Source organism: Phalacrocorax carbo, chromosome 2 (genome assembly GCF_963921805.1).
Source record: "Phalacrocorax carbo chromosome 2, bPhaCar2.1, whole genome shotgun sequence".
NCBI classification, from domain to species: Eukaryota; Metazoa; Chordata; class Aves; order Suliformes; family Phalacrocoracidae; genus Phalacrocorax; species Phalacrocorax carbo.
This window is the reverse complement of record NC_087514.1, coordinates 11,794,956-11,817,025: the sequence shown is the minus strand read 5'-3', so window position 1 is coordinate 11,817,025 and position 22,070 is coordinate 11,794,956. Positions and strand designations below refer to the sequence as shown.

Sequence of the window (22,070 nt, the reverse complement as noted above, 5' to 3'; positions counted from 1 at the left end):
AGGTGCTGAGAACCTCTCCTCGATCAGGCGATACCTGAACAAGGGATACCTCATTTTAGAAGGCACCACTGTAACCCTGTTCTTCTGGGATAACAGGGTGAGAAGTGACTAATCACTGACTGAAAATGTAAAACAGAAGCAGGTAACAGGAGTTGTTGGCTGCCTTTACTGAAGCACTGAGAAACAGAGTTGAAGAACTGCACAGAGGAAACAAGAGAGAGGCACACTTCTAGATAGCTTCAGAAGCCTGGCTTCTTATCTTAAAGATCAGACCTTGTAAAAGCACTGTGAAATCTGAGTGGAGAGGTACAGTTCTCCAAGCCAGAGGGACAGAAATAGAAGTCCTATGGCTGCCATGAATCTCTGACTTCCTAAAGTGGTCCCCAAAGGTAGGAATAAATGCTCACAAGCAGGAAGTCTCATACTGCTATTGTCTTTATACAGACAGACATCACTTTCCCCGGTCAAGATAATACACCTTGAAGAAATAAAATATCTTCTTTTACGTTATCCTTTTATAGTCCTCTTCCTTTTCTGTACTCCTCCCTGGATTACCAGACAGTTTTCTTGCCTTATAGTTTGGCTTGAGGGGCCATATATTCTCACATGTCCTCTGCTGATAAAACAGGGTATACCTGCCCCAAGAGAATGGTCTTACTTGGTTATACATATACATGGAAAATGTTATTTCAGGCAACAGTTTAACAAAATTTATTGCTCAGCCCTAACTAAGTTGCTCCATAATGAGTAAATGCAGAACTCTGCTTTTAAGAATATGTCTGGTTTGAGTGGAATTTCCACAAAACTGTGAGGAGATCCTAGGCTAACTGTATCCTTCACCTGCAGGACAGAATCAGAGAGCAATATAGGAAAGGAGAGGAATACCAGGTATTTATTTTTTAGAATCTACCAATCCTAGAAATTAACCAGAACACAGTTTGATTTACACCTGGATACTTTAAATCAATTAATCTTCTCCTGGTGAAAAGACTTAATGAATGAAAACTTCCTTAGAGCTAATTAACATGTCAAAGGCAACATCAGAATAACAGCAGAACAGCCCCCTGGAGACAACACATCTAGTTACAGCACACAGCTACAAAATTAAATGAAAAGTATCGTCCTTTGCATCCTATTCCTTATTCACACCTACACGCCAACAGGCACTGCATTGCCTTTCCCCAGCTGGTATATTCCCAGAAGGTAACAGCAGCAAGATCCCAAGTTCTGCTTCTGCTTATAAGTGCAGTCACAGCAGCTCTGGATTTCAGGGAGACCCCTGCTGATCAGGCACTGTGGAGCACAGCTAAGTACTCTGGCAAATTCCTCATTACAAGCCAAACCAAGATTTTAGGAAAGAAATCTCAGTGAGGAGAAGGAAACTTCACAATGTTCTTTAAGATTTTTCCAACCCTCTTGTTTTAGAAATCTCCCAAACCTTTCCCCGAGGAGACTCTGACTTCTAGGTAGAGATTTTTTTCTCTCAGAAAAGACTTGTTCTTCACAGTTATCCTTCATTTAGCCTGTGGGCACAACCTGAAAACCACTGCCCCACTCTAAAGATGGAGGAATCACTCTGAAGTTGCACAAGAGTATCACAGAGCTGGGGGAAAAACTTGATGCTGAGTGCCTTGGGCTAAACATCCCACCACATCACATTCAGCAGCCACTGCAGTTCCCTTGCTCTATCTGTGCACTTACTTCACACTGAGACACGTGAGTTCAAGATGCATCTAGGAAAAAAAATAGCCCTTCTTTGTGCACCAGATTAGAGGCTTTTTTCTCATCGGCAAAGAGAAGTTGTTTCTTCCACTTTACTAACAATAGACCTGCTGGGCTTTAGACTGCAGTTAATCTGCTTTGACTGCTGCAGCTTTGTGGGATCACACAGGGGCACGATGCCCTCCCGTATAGTGATTTTAACTCGGCAAGGCCAAGATTAAATGCTTAGACAATGCAGACTTAGAAAGTTTTTTTGGTCTTTCATTTTCGGTTTGCGGAAGGAACTAAACTGGCACTGAAGGCAGTAGCATGTTTTGTCAGTTAAAGGCACCAGGAGGAGGGTTTACTTTTTCAGAATCCATTAGAAATCTCATGAAGACAGGACCACAAGAAATGAAGAGTCTTCAGAAAATATTCATCAAAATAATCAATGTGGTACAACTGAATTGAATGGAAGAACAAAGCAAAGCCACCTGAGTTCAGGGGCATGACTGCCCATCAGGCTGCAAGAGGACTATCATTCAGTCTCCTGGGTTAGTGGAGAGAAACTCTTCCCATATTCAAGCATGCAATGAAGAGAGGATGCACAAACTCTCCTCTCAAGGTGCCTCTCTCTGTCCACTGGAGAGGCAGTCTGTAAGGCCTGCTTAGATTATCACTCTGGTTTAGCTTAAGTTTATTTTATTTATTGCTTTATAACATAATTAAGGTCCATCTGATATTTTCTTCCTTCTCCTCTGTATCAGGGACAAAATCTGTTTTGTTCTGCCAACAGGATATGCAGAATTTTCAATGAATCCATTACTGCAATATTATTTTTTCAGTCAAGAAATCTGTTGCCTGGCAGTGACTAGTCCTGTTTCACAGTTTTCCACCAATTCCATAAATTGCATCAAAGTTTCATCATTTCCTAATTCAGGTTTTCTCAAAAACATTACTCATCATTGAAGAATGTTCTGGTCATTAAGAAGGTTAAGAGATAATATTTTCTTACATTTTTGTGGCTGTTTTTTCTTTTGGAGAGAAAATATTATGGGAGAGGAAACTTCCCTTCTGATTGCAGTTGCTCTGTTTTCCTGTCTTTCTCCTCTTTTTGCTTCTACAATTTTTCCAATTCAAAATTTAAAACAAGCTGTTTTACAAAAAAACCTTGAAGCTGCAAAAATATTTTACTAAGAAATGTCATTGTAAAGCCTGAAGGATAAACCCTCCTTTGTCCTACCTACACTCAGTGTCAAACAACAAGGCAGGAGGGTGGTGGAAGGTTGTGAGTAATGCTCTGAGGTCCTTCCATGGGTTTTGAAAGAAGAACATGCTACCATCTGAGCCACTGCTGACCCCAGGAAGAAGGAGAAGTTACAGGAGGAAATGATCCATGGCTGCCTGCAGCAGCTGGACAGCAGGCAGGAGCGCTGTTATACAGCTTATTTATCTGAGAAAGCTGTGGAGCTTGCCTGCTGTTAGTTTTCTTTCTTTTCCAGCTTACGCAGCTAGCCTTTTCCTCAGTAATTCTCTCACCCTTTTTTTAAAAGTAATCTGATTTATTACCAGAGGATCCATAACAGCAGAAAAATCTCCCCTCAAGCTTTCCCTCCTTCCCTTCATGCCAAGTTCTTAGCCTTGCTCCTTTTTCTCTTGCTTCTTTCCCTGGCTCTTCTCCCATGCCTTGCAGCCAGCACCTTTGAAGAAAAATTTAGCCTCCTCCACCTCGCTGGTTCCCCTGGCTGTTCCTCCTGCTATAAAAAGTTGCCCGTGCTCTGAGATCTGCTCTCCTTCAGTGAACTCTCGTTGTCCTCATGTACCCTCATTACCCTGGGCCTCTATTCAGTCATCTCCTTCCAGTTGCAACCTTTTCTCCATGTGAGGAACATGGGCTCAGCTGGTCTAAGCAGATGTTACCAAGCCTGGATGCAAGTCAGGGTGTGATAGAGTGTGGACATTGTCTGTGCAGGTCTCTTCTTATGAACCTCAAGGAGCTTGTCCAGCTCTAGGGCTGCTGTAATTCTCCCACCAGAATTGTTGTTGTTCAGTGTGTGACCCTAAGACTCAAAAATGCTGTTGGCTAAGCTCACCACTGCCTCCTGGGACTCCTGCAAACCCTTTCCTGCTCTATCAGAAACGTCTCTTTCAATCGGCCACCCCACGCCTCTACCTCATGTTGGGCCCTGCTCACCCCTTCATCGCCATCCTGGTTTCCCATATGTGTTCTTACCTCTGCCATTGTCTCCAGCTCTTCCTAAAGCCCACTTTCACCCCTTGCGACAGGGTTTTTTTATGTGTTCCCCATGCTACACACACCCCAGCCAGGCATGGTAGGGCTTCTGTCCCCTCTCCCACTTGTCTCCTGCTCCCACTTCTATATATCCTTTCAGTTTCTACCCCATATTCTCATTACAGCTTCTGGGGCTAATTTCAGATCACCTCCAGCCAGACTTTGCCTCACACAGCACAGTTATGGCAACCCTCTACTTCACCCTGTATGACTGTGGATATCCTTCTCCTTCGTCTCTAGGACCTTCTCGCTCTAATCCCAACCTGCCATCCCTCTCCTACACACTGATACAACTTCCTCACACCCTCCTTGTAAAATGTTTTCTCTAGGAGTCCAGGACACAGGCACTGTTCCTGGGCAATTTGTAACATGGTTAACACTAACTTGGCCAAGCAGATTCAGAAAGGGGACGAAGACACCATCAGGAAAGCCGGGACCTTGGTTTTTCTCTGAATCAGGCTTCTCCAGGATTCTGATTTGTACCCACTTTGGCAAGGTTGTTCCTACTGATGCTAAAGAATCTCTTGACATTTTGGAATGGAAAGTTACTGTGCTAAAGTCAGACAAAACCCTGTGAGTTATCTATTTTTTATGCAGTGTCCTAGGCATCTGAGTGGGAAGCAAAAGAGCAGTTGGCACGTCAATGGCTGTTTAGGTGGAAAATATTAGTTCCCTCTTCAATCCCTAAAGAGCAAACACATAAAAAGTCCCACCTTAGTCCTCAAGGACATTTGACAGCACTGGCATCAGCTTTGTGATTGCATGATCAGAAGGCGCCTTCCCACCTTAGTCCCTGTGAATAATACCATTGCTAAAACATTATGGCACCAGAAATTTCAGCAGCAGAGCTCAGCAGTTGCCTTCACATTCATTCAGAAACAAAGGAATAAGAGGAGGTATTGCTTCCCTGTTGCACAATGGCTTCTTTTATGCTTTCCAAAGAGAAGACTATTTGCATGCATCCCTTGGGTCCTTAGCCTGGGCCTCCATGGAGCCACCATATCAATAGGTGTGTTGTCTTCACATTTTCAACTGAAATTTTTTTAAAAAAACTTGGTTCCTAGAGCCCAAACTCTACAACATGCTTCAAACTTTATTTATGATAGGAGTTATTTACCTGAATATTTCTCTTGGAAAGGGTAAAATTAATCTGGAAAGGACCTCAAATGTTAGAACAGTCTTCCTGTCTTAGGGCAAGATCACCTTTACCCAGGTTGTAAGGATGAAATTTTTCACTCAAGCTGAGGTATGTGCAACAAAAATGTCTGCATCTAGGCTGATCCCTCCTTGGGCTCAGGAACTCTAATCTGTCTGGCAAATAAAGTTGAGAGAACAACTGGTACACTGAAAACCCCATGTCTACCTTAGGATGCAACAGATCACTGTCAGGACCCACCGATTGTACATACTAAATTTCCACAGATCAGACTGGGAACCAAAAAAGGAAGATCAGGTGCTTCCATTTCGTGAGGAGGCAGCACACACATTGCCTGGGAAACCCACCCTGTAGCGTTTAAAGCTGGGGGAAGAAAACCTCACTCAGGCTGATTGGGTGTATGTTAACTACCTATCTGGTTCCAGTGCAGCTGGTGAAGCCTTGGCTGGTTTAGATGTTTAGAGTGGTTTAGGATGATGACAGAGTTTAGGATGCAGTTTGTCCAGCTAGATGCAGGCACCTATGTGATGATGACATAGGTCACACCAGAACCCCAACTGTGCAACCAGTTCTCCACTGCTCTAAAGGGTGGACTGCTCCAATGTCAAAGCCAGCACTGTTTCCAAAATTGTTTCTAAGGGTCCTCACATTCACCCTATGCAATTCATGGCACCACTTCATTCCTTTTTTCTATTTCTTTTGGTTTCTACCCCACGACCCTCAGCTTCCAGTTTTCCTCTTCCAGTGAAAGCCTATCAGTACATTCCCAAGCCATTACAGACTTAGGAAACTGAACATATCTTCCCTCCCTGCAGCAGTCTTTGTCATAATTGAAAACTGTATAATCAAAATTATAAATTAGTAGAATTTGTGCTATTTAAAAAGTTGGTCACTTAAATGTATGTCTTCATCTAATATAAAACTGATAGAACTGAAAGCACATTCATTTTTTTTTAATCCTGTGAATATTTCAATTCTAATATGAAAAAAATAATAAATAGGAAAGATCCTTTGAAAACTACAGGAAGTTATTTCCAGCTTCAAGATATTATACAGTTTGTGCAGAATCACATGTTACTCTGGCAAAAAATGTTTCAAAGAACCCTATATTTCTGTACTAAGGGCATTTTATAAGAAAATTATGAACACCCTGAAAGTCTGTACAATGACATTTCTAGCAAAAGAGCCAGCACCATGAAGTTGTTGTTAGAATCAGCTTCTGTTCCTTCTAACTTCTTCCTGACTGAGCTGTTCTTGAGCCCTGCACCTTAGACTAAGCTATAACTCTTTCCTTAACTTCTGTGACTTTGTGCCCCTAACAGAAATTACAAAGTAAAGAAGAATTATTTTCTGCATGGGGTTTTGCCAACTTCTCCAAACAGATGTTGCTTAGCCCAGGAAAATTTAAACTAATGAAAATAATGTTTTTAGACCTATGCCTATATTACTTTTTTAAACCTATAGATTTACTTTTTTAGGCATGTGTATAGACATACATAGGCATTTTTATTCATACACAAATAACGCATTGTCTCGTAGAGTACAATATACTATGCATATAAAACACACCTTTAAAAACCTATAGCATTCCTTCCTTTGTTATTGAGTATAATTTGCTGCAATCATTCTGAAACCTTTTGCATGTAGTTTATTGGTAATCAATTGATTTCCCCTTGTCTATGTTTTTGTTCTTCTCAGCATTTAGCTACGAATTTAGCCATGAGTCAGTTTTATCTTGATCCTGTTTAATTTCCAATCATTTTCCCTAAACTTGCTATTTATCAGGTCAACACCACACTGGTTGAATTTATGTTCTCTGGGAAGCTATTCACACAGATATATATTTTTTTGTTGGCATGAAAACCACCCCTGGAAATGCTGGCATTGGCAAACTGCTGTATTCAAGCATGTTCCTACCATCTCTGCATTTGAGGCCATATTTACCCTGAGGTACTGACCCTCAAGGATGCCTACTATGTGTGCTTTCTCCACAAACACTACCAAGAGAAACTCACATATAGAATTATCTATTTCCTATTGTTAATAAATATTTGCTTCCACTTTGTGAGGAGGCAGCACACACATTGCCTGGGAAAACCAAAGTTCTGTGAACAGACGGTTTCCAGAATCAGGCACATATGCTCTAGACTGATACTTGGAACGTTAAATAGAAACACTTGGTAAATATGCCTGCATCTCTTTTATCTGAGCAATCCAGTCGGATTATGTGGTAAAACTGCAACAAGATTGCTTGAAAAAGAGAATTGATCAGAATGCTGCTTTGCTTTTTTGCAGTATTATAACCATTCTTCTTTCATTTTTCTAGCCTTTTACTTTGAGGCTTGCTGGGCATTATTTTTTAACGGAACTACTGGATTAGGTCTATATTTAGGAAAGCATTTAAGCACATGCTTAATTTAAAAAAATATACAAGTACTCTCCTTGAAACCAGTGGGCCTGCTTCTATAATTAAAGTTAAACATCTGCTTAAATATTTCTTGGCCTGGGTCTGCAATCCATAACATAGATGGACTAACAGTGGTAGTGAGTTTTAAGATGTCAGAATGGCAAAAAAGCCTCCATTATATCATTAATTTATCTAGATATTTATATGCCATCCATCTCTATAAAAATTGCAGTACCTATTTTAAAGTAGCCATGAGTGAGATTATATTTTTCCCCTACATCTAGTCTAATTACTGGCCTTCCAGGGCAGTTAGCTGAGCCACCCTGAACAACTGCATGAACATACTGCATCCGCTGAAACATAGCTGAGCCCACTGCTACTGGCTGCTTAAAACAACCTCACTGGCTTTACACTGAAGGGAGACAAGTGTTTGTCAAAGGAGCGTTTGCTGCTCAGCTAAGGACAGATTCCAGCTGAGGGACAACAACAAAGTGTTGGGGACAAGACCTTCTTAAACCACTCCAGCCACAAAAGGCTGTCTCAGTCAGTCCTGCAACATCCCTCCAAAGCAATGAACACATTTCCTGAAAAGTTCCCCCTGTTCCCACCTCCCAAGTCTGTTGTCTATAAATCATTCCACAGATAGCTAGTTATCTGGCCTCACATCCATAACACAACAAATATTTTCCCTCCAGCATCAAGTCGTTCAGGCTCCATGGGGGATAGATAATTCCTGAAGTAAAGCAGTGATCTTCGAGACAGAAGTTGCTTTCCATTCCACAAAGGAGAAGGGTTTGTTAATCATGCAACTATTTAAAAGTTGCTCCCAAGATGTGCACCTGAGCTCAGAGCCTATAATTTATAATCTACCCACCCACACACGTACACTGCAATCAGATTACTGTTCCCACAGAAAATAAACGTGCTGAAACACAAGACAGAGCACTGTTCCAAGCAGTAATAAAACATTTAAAGGAAAGATACAAGATAGTTTCATAAAGTCTCTGGGTAGCACAGGGCAGGGGCAAAGGTATCCTTCACCTGCTGCAGAGGGTTAAAGTGCAAATGTACTGTGTAAAGGAAAGAGAGTTTCCTTTGATCTCATGTCACCTTCTTTACAAATCAGGCCTTGATATCATGCAAGTACAGTTCCCGATGGCAAAAGAATCACAAAATCACAGGTTGGAAGGGACCTCGGGGATCATCTAGTCCAACCTTTCTAGGAAGAGCACAGTCTAGACAAGATGGCCCAGCACCCTGCCCAGACAACTCTTGAAGGTATCCAACGTGGCCGAGTCAACCACTTCCCTGGGGAGATTATTCCAATGGTGACTGTCCTCACTGTGAAAAATTTTCCTCTTGTGTCCAATCAGAATCTCCCCAAGAGCAACTTAAACCAGTGGTTTAAATAAAAATCTCTTAATGAAAGGGCTGAGGGTTACTGAAAATACCATGAAAAACGAACTCCTCAACATGTCATTTTCCCATCAGATACTACCTCTAAAATCAAGCAGATCTATGGGGGCGGGGAGGGGGACATGACACACAGGGCAGACACCAACAACAAACAAACCAATAAACAAAGATTTTGATGGGACTTTCTAACAGGAAACTCAAAATAAAATATAGCTTTTGTAATTAATCTTAATGCCCACACATCCAGTGGAATGACTAGAGCTTCATGGCAGCCATAGATCTTGGTCATTTATAATCATGTCCTTCCACATAAGCTTGTTTGGCATTGAACTACACCTCCCAGGAGGCACTAGTTCCTTCCCTTGGAAGAGTGTAGTACATCATTTAACAGCCAGTTATATAACGTACAGCTAGTTTAACTTTTTATCTCTCTTTAGGACGAAGACATGTGCTGATGTACCAGCATTTTTCAAAAGGCAGTTATTCCATTTTTTTCAACTAATTTCAAACAAGACACTGCCAACTTCCTGCTGGCATTCTGGTGTGTGTCCTCACCAAAATAACCATGAACTTGAGTGTCCTGTAGTAGGGGAGGTAGATATAAAGGTTCCTGGCACTGGAGTACCCAAGCACATCATAAATATTAATGGAGTTATCCTTCCAACACTGCTACGAGATTTTATTACCCCCATTTTGCAAACAGAGAATTGAATTTCAAAGTCACTTGCCCAAGGCAACACCAGAATTTTGTACTGGTGCCAGGACTTAGCCCACATTTCTTGAGTCCTCATCATAAGTGTCTTTTCTCTTCTACCCTCTTATGAAAGACACAAAAGCAATATTTGTGCCCCAGTATTTTCTGTTGGTCTGATTCTAAGCTATTTTCTCATACATGTGATCATAAAAGATGCCAAGGTGAGCTCTTATTTTGGGATAAGAGTGCTTCCATACAAGGGGACCAGGATTTAATATGCAGTCTTGCGCTCTCCTTGGTTGTCAGCAAGCACAGCCCCTGCAGAAAAAAGGAGTGCTCTGTGTTGCACAACCTACAGTGATTGCTCTGGATGATTAAGAAATGGTATTAATACATTCCATGGATGAACTATCCAATCTTCCTTAGCCTGAGGGATAGAAACTAAAATCCTAGGCCTTACTGGAGAATTCAAGACAGTTGAAGAGCATCCCTGGAGAAAAAAATAATAGCACTGGCTTGCACTTGTTTGGTCTTTCAAGTGCACTGACCAAATATGCAAAAGCATACCAAATGCCTTGTAAGCAGGAAAAATAAGCAAATCTCACGCAAAGAGCCTAGCGTACATCATGTTTTCAGTTTGCTTAGGTTCACATCTCCCAGGTTTTGCTCTGAATTTATTGCACTCAAAGATGCATGTCAAAACCTACACAGAACTGTTGTATTTTACTTAGTTCAAGACCCAATATTCTAATTTTCTTACTATACCATAACTCTAGCTAAATTTGCTCAAAATTTACTCCAGAATTCAGGCAAGAGTTTTAATTGACCCACAACAAGGCTGAGAGTTGTCATTCTAGGCACAATCAGAAGTGTGAGCTAGAAGAACCTACAGATCTCCAAGGTGACATGGCAGTCCTCACATTGCTGAGGGGCTGTTAGGCATCTAATGCACAAAATATTAAAATATTTGTGTCAACATTTTAAAATACGCATTTAAGACCCCTTAAGCTGAATATGCACATCTTAATCATAGGCTGGTGTTTTAGCAAATATTGCAGTAACTTGATACTGAGATTTAAAGCAAGATTCCATGGTTCTCACTTTTGCAGGGTAGGGCATGATTCAAATCACATGTGTTTGAAAGCAAAAACAGCCTGGAAAAATTTGCAGTGACAACTAGCCTTCATCTTCTAGATACTCACCAGAGTGTCATCCCTGCAGTCCTCATCACTAGACATCTTAAAAAAAATCTTGCATGGTCTTGTGACTTCAAACCCGTAACTTTTCCCATCTCATCTAGACATTAAGAGCACAAAAAAGAGAAGTATTTCCTAAATTCCAACTTTACTAACAGCTCTAGCATAATGAGGTAGAACTTTCTTTTTCATTAATATGAAGCTATGAAAAGGCTTTTTTCAGCTAGGACATCCAGATATCCTGACACAAGTATCTTGATGCTTCTTGGCTGATCTTCAAATCAGATTTCTGTGCTGAGTTTCAGTGTGGCCCATTACAGTGACGGAAACCATCTGTCAAGCTAGGGTGTAGAATGAGTAATCTTCAGTATTTGAGGATGCTTTTGCCCTTGAACACTATTTGGTTTCAGGTCCTCTCTCCAGTGGTTAAAATCACCCTTAGAGAAAAATAACCACAGTTAGAATAAAACTTTGCACACACTTTGAACTCCTATAGAAACTGGGAAGTGTTCCTTTACAACAACATTAGACAGAGTCTGTAGGGCACAACCTACTCCATAATGCTTAGGTCATGTGGGGATATTTCATTGTATACCTATTAATTAAGGTGTCATGAATTAATTAGGCACAATGCCACTAAAAAGCTATGATAAGCAGTGCATCTTATACGCTAATAGTATGGGCGTCTCTTACATAAGTGAATCATCCCTATTTCCCAAATCAGCAATTACGCTGTGCCCTGTGGGTAAATGCCTTTCATAGAAATTATTCCCAGAACTTCTTCAGAGAACATCTGAGGCAGCACTGGAACATCCCTAATTTATCCTTCCACACCTATGTTGGAACCGTTTTGGCCAATAATTCTTGGACTCATGTCACCACCCCAGGTGTGAGGTCCTACTCTTACCTTTGAATTGTCTTTGGGATCATGGCTCTGCCACAACTCCCTCCCTGCAGTCTGAAACCACTGCTCTTGCTGGTGGCTTTGTACCTACGCCCAAGTATTCTCAGAGCAACCTCCCTGTTTTCAGAAAGACTGCCCAGGAAGGGGCACAACTTAAGATGAGCTTGAGTACCCGTCCCTTTCAAAGCTAAGTTTTCTGAGAAGATGAAATAGCAAGCTGCGATGATAAAAAAAAAAAAAAAAACGAGCTTCTAAGAAAGGTACATAGTAAAGAAAACCACATCCAAGTGAGAGAAAAATGCCTAAAATGTAACAAGGTTAAATAGAAAAGCCCCTTACTAAGTTAGACAGGATAAACCGTCAAGTCCTGTCAGATATTTCAAGGAGTAAAAATGGCACCTGTAATCACATCAGCCAGGCAGGACAACACATCCTGCTCTGGGCTGCAGGTACCAGCCGGCTCGCAGGTGTTCAGCACCTCTAAAAATGAAGGCAGTCACTGGGGCAGACGGATGAGGCTGCCTCAGCCCTGGAAGTTTCACCCTGTTTTTTTCCCCTGAGGGATTAATGAAATGACAGTAAGGTAAAAGATTGCCATGTTTCATCTGCTGTCCTGTTATTCTATACTGTCCAAAGTCCAGGTGAGGTGACTTACTCCTCTCTCAGGGAGAGGCAGGTTTCTTTGTGTTACCTGATGTTATATATCATCAGCATCTCCAGAGGTTTGGAATAAACTCAACTCTCCTTTCATTGCAAGGCACCTGTGGACATCTACAATGTGGGACCTGAGGCATTTTGGCAAGCCCAGACAGAAAAAACTAGGCACCTCTGTACTATGAGGTGCCACAGCAGTTAAAATTCTGTGTGTCACTCTGAGGGTTGTGGACACCTAAAATCTGCCTCAACTGGAACTTCAGCAAGTAACTTTTCAGCTCCCATCCGGAATTATTTGCTTTAGATTGCGCAGGAGAGCTGCAAAAATGAAATCTAAGCCTCTGAAACCACGGTTAAAACCCCTGCCTCTAAACCATCCTTTCCTCATTTATAGCTAACTTAATCTCACTAGCTGGACTGTGCTCAGCTACGATTGACAGTGGTGTAAATTACTGCAATAAGGCCGCTCAAGATGCTGCACCCAGTAAATTCTTACTCTGCTCACTAATACATCAAAGCAGAGAGACAGAATATACAAAGAACATTATTAGCATTGACCTAACTAACTGCTTTGCCTAACAGGCATCTGCAGCAAAGAAATGTGGAGTAAGATCTTAAAGAGCTGCATACATTGCATTCTTCTAAAGCCAAATCCAGTGTGGTCTGCAGGCTTCTCTACTGATTTTAATGAGATTTGTATCAGACCTCCATACCGAATGGTTCAGAGCTGCTGGGCAGGGTAAGCTGTCAAGGAAAGGATGTACTTACAATTGCATTTTGACGAAAAAGGGAAAACAGGCTTTCCAAAGTACAGAATGTTTTGCTGTTACCCGGATGCTTTTTAAGCCCTCCTGTTCCCTCTGTGCTTTAATTCCTTTGTTACAAAAACCACAAACACCTTCCGGGCCAGGAAATCCAATATCTCTGCAAGTAATTATCTTTACACACAATAGACACAGAAGGCATTGTCACCACTTGAGAAGCACATATGGCTAAAATGTTTACATGTAGATATTCCTGGGCCAACAGTGCAGGATGAAGCAGGCTAATGAAAGAGCTAAAACAGAAAATGAGGTAGATGCTTTTGTGAACAACATATTTTTCAGTCTAATTTTTGGTTTTGTCATTAAATTAGAATTTTAGTAACCTGACCAAATTAACAGATCAGCTGGATCCAGCCAAGTTCACACATGACAGTAAAGCAGAGCAAGAATAGAAAACAGTAATCCTGCCCGCTCCATCCACAAGTGATTAGTCAGACTCTCAGTTCTTCTGCTACACTTTTCCACGCCCTAGCTCTCAAAACACTGTTTAAAGAAGAGCGATGGATCACTGTTACAGGAGAAGAAAGAAGCTAAGTCATGCCAAAGACCAATGTCAGAGTAAAATATAATCCTAAACCAGTATTCAGGGGCCTTAACTGTTCCTGACTGTGCCTCTTCTAATAGCAAAAAAAGAGATGCATTTACTTTCTGAAGTCATAAAATGAAGAAAACAAAAATACATGTTAATTAGTAAATAACCTAAATCCCATTTTTGCTTCTCTGACTACCATTCAGCATTACCTTAATGTTCTTTAACAGCATGTACATTCCTCAAACCTGAACCACCTTCTGGTCTGCTGAAGCATAAGCTGGGTACTCCATGGATGATTGCAAGGACATAAAAGCTGTCTCCATATACCCTTCTGTTAGGGCATGTAGGAGACACATCTATCACCCAGCATTCATGTATGTATGGGTCTGCAAATGGTTCACAGAACCAGAAGCTCAAATTTAGAATCATAATCCGGGAGTGCAGCACAGACTGGGATCCACCTGGCTGGAGAGCAGCTCTGTGGAAAGGGACCTGGGGGTCCTGGTGGAGAGGAAGCTCAACATGAGCGAACAGTGTGCTGCTGCGGCCAAGAAGGCCAGCAGGGTGCTGGGTTGCATCAAAAAGGGCATCAACAGCAGAGAGAAAGTCATTATCCCGCTCTATTCAGCGCTTGTCAGGCCACACCTGGAGTCCTGTGTACAGTTCTGGTCCCCGCTCTACAAAAAGGATGTGGACAGGCTGGAAGGGGTCCAGAGAAGGGCCACCAAGATGATCAAAGGACTGGGAAGCTGCCATACGAGGATAGGCTGGGAGAGCTGGGTTTGTTCAGCCTTGAGAAAAGGAGGCTCAGAGGGGATCTCATCACCATGTACCAGTACTTAAGGGGCAGCTACAAGGAAGATGAAGACTCCCTTTTTACAAGGAGTCACATGGAGAGGACAAGGGGGAATGGACACAAATTGCTCTTGGGGAGATTCCGATTGGAGACGAGAGGAAAATTTTTCACAGTGAGGACAGTCACCACTGGAATAATCTCCCCAGGGAAGTGGTTGACTCAGCCACGTTGGATACCTTCAAGAGTTGTCTGGACAGGGTGCTGGGCCATCTTGTCTAGACTGTGCTCTTCCTAGAAAGGTTGGACTAGATGATCCCCGAGGTCCTTTCCAGCCTGTGATTCTGTGTCATTTTTAGAAAACGGAGTCCCCTGAAGGGAGATGGTGGAGATTTTGCTGAGGAAAAGTGTTGTTGGTAGAAAGATATCAAACCCAAATGTTAGTCAAAAACCTACTGGTTAAAACACAGATCTGAAAGCTGAAGCTCTGCTCTAGTACAGAGCTGGAGCTCCCAAGGTGTATATGTGGGGAGACAGCTTTGGTGGATGCTCTCTGCAGCTTCAGGACCTTAAAGCTTTCAGGCGGGTGCCATCCTGGCAGCCTTGGGAGACCACACTTTTCTGGGACATCTGAGGTTTTGGGTGCCAGCACAACTAAAGGAAAGCAGAGGTTCTGACAAATTGAACTCTGTTCAGAGATGTTGAGGGCATCCTGAGAGAGGAGACCACTCACTATCCATGACTAATGGGAAACTAGGAGCACAGAAGCCCCGAAAGGCATGATTAAATCAGGAAGTTCAGCTTATATGTGCTTATATGTGTTTTTTTCCCTACTAAAACATTTCAATTCTTTAGAAAACAGCATGAAAAATGCAATTTTGTTTTTTAGTTTTCTAGTCCATAAGAAATACAGAACTTATATTTTTTTGTTTGAAATAGCAAGGGTTTTCCTCATTCTCCACTCTAATTTATGCCCAGGGCATTGTTATACTAAGAGGCTATTCATTTAGTGGATAGACTCAGCCACCTGATAAACTAAGAAAACATGAGGTCACTGTGAGGGCTTGAAAACTGCAGTATGGCAATGGAGTGGCAAGTGGCTGGAGAACAGAGAAAAGAGAAAATTTTAGAAAACAAGCCCAAGAGAGTCTGCTTCAGTGCTAGTACCAGCTTTCATCTTTGAACAATACTCCTTACCCAGGTCTAAACGCTGACACCATTTCTAACTCAGGGAATGCCTGAGCCAAAAAATCCTGAAAGCAGATAGGAGGGAGGGATTGCTGCAAACTTACCCTGTTCTTACTCTCTTGTGTAGCCTATACACTTCCTTTTTGCTCCTATCCAACCTCAGAGAGAGGATGCTGGGCTGGAGAGCCCTTCGGGCTGACCCTGTACAGCTGCTCTGACACTCTTCTATTTATGATACATTTCAGAGGAAGTGATTTGCTCTTATTCCCAATCATTGTCAACAAACAGCAAACCCCTCCAAAGCCATTTTTGATAGAGTCAACCTAAGTGCTTGCATTGAGGGATTAGTCACACGCTGCTGGAGTGAAAACAAAGAAAATGTAAACAGCTAATGCTTTTGCCAGAAGTATGCAAGAGTCTGTGTGGGAAAGGATATGATATAAGAGCTTGTGTGATCACACATTCTTTTATTAAAATAAAACCTTTCACAGCAATTCCTAACATGATTTTTTTTCAAGTATCACCATTCATTAAACAAAGCTTGCCTGTGCAATTATCAAATATGTAAGACTTGTGATATCAGGTAGATCCCTCTATGGGCGTATTTCAAATTGGCGTTGTTTAATTATTAACTGACTCCATCGTGCTTTCTTTCAATATGTGTTCTTTATTTCAGGAATACATCCTGCAATACTAAATTAAAAGATAAGCTCAGTCAAGAATCTGAGGAATAAGATCAAAATCAGCATGTATATTTTTTCTCACCTTCTTTTTCTCAGCTACCCCAAATTATCGTGACAGCCAAGCCAATGGAAAGAGAATTTTCTAGGGCTTTGGGGCAGAAGATACCCCTTCACCCACCTCCTTCTCATCCCAGCCTTAGTGATCTCACAAGTGTGTAACAAAAAAAGTTGTGCCATGAAGGTTTAAAGAAACTTTGAACTGACTGTTACCATAGTGACGGGCAAAGTTTATTCTAATTTGCAGGGTATTTTTCAGGCAGTTGTTTATTTGTCCCAACACATAGTTCAGGTGATATTTTCATAAAATGCAGAAGTCTGGCAAATAGAAAAGTCAAGGAATGGTTTCATAAATGTCAAAAGGGTTTATTTTGACATTGCTTAATCAGACTGTTTTGGGTCAGAGTGGGGTGGTGAAACAAGGAGACATGGGCAATGTTCACAAAACTACCCCGCAGTGAGGGACCCCTTTCCCGCATTTCCATGGTAAGGTAGCCATGCACTTCTGCATGCAGTGCAGAAGACACACATTCACTCTGCTCAGAGTTTACCTGAATCAAAGGCTTTTTCTTTTTCAGAAGAGGTGCCGACTGAGAAGTTTACCACTCTTTCTGAAGTGGTACTCTTTTATGTTTAAAAAGTCACTAGAAAAGCCACTGGAACCCACTGGTGCTCTTTTCCAGGTGAGTGTCCTGATGGCAGGCTAGGACTCTGCCTTGAATATAAGTGTAAATGTACATGAATGTAAATGAATACTTAGAGGTTGATATAAAATGGAAGCTCTTCAATAGGAGTGGAGGATAAGGCACTATCCCAGAATACCTACAGAGATTCAGTGTTCACCCACAAAATGAGATATCAGATTTAAAATCCCTGCTTTATTTAAGGTAAGAAGACTGTTTAAACCCCTTCAAAGTATACTAAGTGAGGGTTTTAAAGAAAAAGTTGAGCTACTTTGTGTGAACTTTTATTTTCTTCCTTCCCAGAATAATTGTTCCAGAAAAAGCAAAATATTTCTTCGGTCTATTTTACCAAAGGTTAAAAATAATTAGTTTCAGGAGGAGCCAGAATTTTGGGGTGTTCTTGGCATGAAGTTTCCTGGGAGTCAACTAAACCAAGAGAACCCATGAGGAGTATATTTTCCCTTTCTTTATATCTCCTGTCCCAGCAATCCAACACACACAGGGGGCTCCCCCATAGCCCAGACGGCCTCCGAAGCAGGCAAATAGCACATTGAGCACCTGGGCTATGGAGTTGAAAGAGACCTCAAGATGAATGAAAAATGGCTCCATCCCATCATGAGGAAACCTTCTAGGTGAGGAAGACTTGCTGCTTAATAGTAGGTACAATCTGCCCTTACCGAGGTTAGCAACTAAGTTTTCTAGATGTGGAAGAAAGGCAGCTGATCGGTTTCAGTTCCACAGACCAATACCTCCTCATCAATGAGATAAAATACTTTTTCTTTTGTCTTGAAAACATTTTTTCCAGACCATCTTCCTCCTTTCTCAACAAATTCAAATCATCCCTCACATGCTCAGAACAGCAATACACTGAATGTTCCACTCTGTCCCTTCTGCCTTATCAAGTTTCCAATTACTAATTAAATATATAAATTCTAAAAGTACATTTTAACCACTGACAATTGATTCCTTTCGGAACAAAAAAGCCTCCTTCTAGAGCAAGTTACATGAAATCACTTGACTCAACAAGCTAAACTAACTTCCTTTTGCTTAACCCAACCTTTTAGTGGTTGGCAATGCTCCAGCACCTTTGATTAAGGGAAAAGATGCTGAAGGGCCAGATTTCTGAAGGTGCTGAACACCCATAGCACATGCTGATTTAAGCGATGCTGCAGATGCCGTGTCCCTGTACCATCCTGCCCCATGACATCTTCAAATCACTTTCTCTTGGCATGACAGGCTATCACTTTCACTTGTTTTTCTTTTCTTGGACTATCAAAGTTAAATTCCACAGAACAGTGATGTTTATCTCTTTTTGAGCTGAGCTGCAGAAAAGTATTTGCATTTGAAACATCAAGTACTTCTACACCCACTTCTCCAAACAGAACCACTACAGGGTTTTGAGTTTGCACCTGTACTTTCCATTGCTGCTTTGATTTATTCCATCTAAAAGGGAAGATGAAAACGAGTTTTTTATTTCAAGTGCTGGACTCATCCTCTGAATGGGTGGGTTCAGACTTTGGCTCTGCCATGCAGATCTCACACATGAGAAATGCATCTGTGAAATTGAGATGAAGTGGTTTCCTTTCTCCTGCCCTTCTGCCCTTCCTCTTGACTAGTTGGGCAATAAGGTCTGCAGGAGGTCCTCAGCTGAGGTCTCCAGGCTCTGTAAAGCTATAAATTATAGATTTGTTTGAAATTATTTGTAGGAATTGTGTAGGAATATTGTAGGAATAGTGTTCAAAATGCTGTGTGCAACCCCTATGGGGGCTTGCTACAGAAATACTACCCAGAAGGCCCTGGCAATGCAAAGCTGTCACTGGGCACTCAGTCATGTTGCTATCACACATCTCAGGCAGACCACCCCTACTAGAACAAATAGCATGTGCAGAAGGGTTAAACAGAAGGAATCTGATTACAGAGGGCCAGAGAGACTAAGTGTCCCTGAATGACTTACTGCTCGCTGCTGGCTGAATCATCTACCACTTCTTTGGAGAAGCAGAAGCTCTCAGGACTAAGTCAGGAAAAGGCTTTGTCATAACCCAGTGTTCTATATGTTTTATAGAAAGTCCATGACAGGATTTACTTTTCACATTACAAAAGGGATGGAAAAAAACCGGTGAAGAATCTGAAAAAGCAAATGATAATTCCTTAGAAATCACTGGGAGTGCCTCACTGAAAGCCACAGGGTCGGAAGGAAACACTGAACGTTTGTGTCTTCCTGTGCTTCAAAGTCATTTTCTTTCCATTTTAGAGAACGTCATTTTGGCTGGCTCCGTGCCTCTTACATCAAGACAAACGGTGTGCCTTTCACAATGACTGTACTGGTATACACCTGAAAGCTAAAGGGGAGCAAAAGAGGAGTGGAAACAAAGCTTTAACTCAGAAGAAAGTCAAAGGAGGACTTTTTTAGCATGTTCATATTTTTTCCTTTTCTTATTGATGACAAGGGTTGGGGGCAAAAAAAAGGTGTTGGAGTAATTGATTTTCAGAGGAAATTACAAACGAGCAGTCGAGCTTAGCAGTGCTAGCCACAGGAGCACAAATACCTGAGAGAAAAAATACTCAGCTTCATTGTTGCATATTCCGCTTATAATATAATCTCTTTCTACTAACAATTCATGGATAATAATTTTCAGATAAAAGTCAATAAATAGGAACAATGTCAAAATTGCTGCAACATTTGACAACACTCTCAGTACCATAAAATCTGAGAGTGCCATTTGTTTATGTCTTGCAGGCTGAGTGCCATAGAGGCTATGTGCAGTGTTAGCGTGAGTCAGGAGATGGCGATGTTGGAGATGGTCTTAAGGCTCCTCACCTGGTTATGTAACAGGTAGATTTGGGTGGTGGGGATGCGGGAAATGCTCGTCTGTAAACTGTGGTGCAGGGCTCCCAGACGCTAACCTTCAGGCTGCCTATGTCCCTCCTGGTCCAGGAGTATTTGCAGCTGAAGTTGCTGCATTCAGGTTGCATTGTGCAGCCAAAGAAAACCTACTTTGCTGTGAACTAGTAAGTACAGGAAGATGGATTCAGTTCCTCATGTACTGAGACTCTGCTCCAGGGGTCACTTTTTTGGAGGCAAGGCTAAAAGAATATATGTCAAGTTGCTACCTGAGAGAACCGAGAAAGCTCCGAGATACTTAGACTGACAGACAGGAAAATGTTAAAAATGGACATTGGCTCTTTTTCATGTGCTATAATATTATTTTTCAGGAGTTCCTTGAGGTTGGGTTGCTCTGCATCCAGACTTGCAAGACAGACGGGAAGGGGGAGATGGGGCCACAGCCCACCTCTCCCTACCTGGTTATGAGGTTGCAGAGGTGGCTCTAGATCTCAAACCAACACCCCATCTCACTTGCCAGGTTTTTCCAAGCCTGTAGGTAGAATTTAGGTGTTGAAACACATAATCCTGCATTGCCACAGAGGTCTGGGTGGGGACTTGTCATTTGTCTGCCTTGGAAAAAGTCCTCCTGGGCACATGTAAACGCTTCAGCTGGGAGGTCAAGAGCTGTCAGGCTAAACTGGCAGATCTCTACAAGGTCAGGCAGTCACATTGCTGTTTGCAGCTTGATGGGTTCCATGTAGCCAATTTGGGCTGGTTTTAAACTGACTCTGTCCTATCCATGGTCATTAGGAATTTGGGGGAGAAAGAAGATATTATACTCCTTGCTGCATACAGAGTGTTTGGGACAGACATGACTAATGATTGCACAGACTCCCAGATCATAGAATCATAGAATGGTTTAGGTTGGAAGGGACCTCTAGAGGTCATCTAGTCCAACCCCCTTGCAGTGAGCAGGGTCATCTTCAACTCAGAGCCCTGTCCAACCTGACCTTGAATGTTTCCAGGGATGGGGCCTCCACAACCTCTCCAGGTTGTGTTTCACCAGTGTTTCAGTGCCAGTGTTTCACCACCCTCATTGTAAAACACATTTTCCTTATATCCGGTCTAAATCTACCCTCCTGTAGCGTAAAGCCATCACCCTTTGTCCTGTCACAACAAGCCTTCCAAAGAGATTGCCCCCATCTTTCCGTACTGGAAGGCCACAATAAGGTCTCCCCTCAGCCTTTTCTCTTCTCCAGGCTGAACAATCCCAACTCTCTCAGCCTGCTGAGATGCTCATGAATGTCACTGCATTAACAAAATACTGGTTAACTCCCACCAATTTACACTTTCATTTGCACGTGACTGAGATCTGTGCTGAGATTTTGGGATTGTTTGAACTTCAGACTCAAAGTGAAACCTGTGGGTGAATATCCTGGTTCATAACTAACTGAAGAGAAAGTTCATGCAGCATCCTGGGAAGGAGAACTGCCAGGTTTTACACTTCCTTGTCTCTAGCACAAAAAGAAGCACAGCGAAAAAACTTATAAAAGGGGAATTATCAGATTACAGGACAGAAGAGTGTTCTTCAAACCCTGGTTCATGAACCTTTTCACAAACATGCTCAGAGGTGTAAGTCTGAAGTGCAAGCACAAATCAGTACATTTTTTCATTATTCCTGTCATCTTGCCAAATTTCCCGACAGCTTGGAAGAGCCCTCTGCTTTTGTCTGACCCAAGGATTCTCACCCTGGGGATTACGAGCAGCTGGCAGATGACTTTTATCACCCTGCCTCCTCTCAGGATTCACTTCCACAGGATAGATCCTGCAGTAGCAGGTGGGAATTTTTTCAGTTAGTTCATCCACCAGAGAAATCACATGCTTAGACCCTGAAGGTCTGTCTTATAAATAGAGGGCTCAGTGCAGCCAGAAACGTGTTACAAGGCAAGAGGGAGTACCAAACTGACTGAAGCCAGTAGTGGGTGAAGGCATCTTTACCCATTCCTTTCCTTTCCACCCTGGAACCCTCTAAGAATCTGGCCCTTCTCTGACTCTCCATCCTTTA

At 42.0% G+C, this 22,070-nt stretch overlaps 1 long non-coding RNA gene across 1 annotated transcript in view; it reads left to right on the top strand.

Moving 5' to 3' along the window:
• LOC135312280 (uncharacterized) overlaps window positions 1-22,070 on the top strand; it is a 40,739-nt gene that overhangs the window by 3,360 nt on the left and 15,309 nt on the right. Inside the window, exons 2-5 of the long non-coding RNA XR_010371846.1 lie at window positions 12,525-12,687; window positions 17,077-17,181; window positions 17,667-17,813; window positions 19,919-20,014. This is a non-coding gene — a long non-coding RNA (uncharacterized LOC135312280). The remainder of the gene's footprint in view (window positions 1-12,524; window positions 12,688-17,076; window positions 17,182-17,666; window positions 17,814-19,918; window positions 20,015-22,070) is intronic.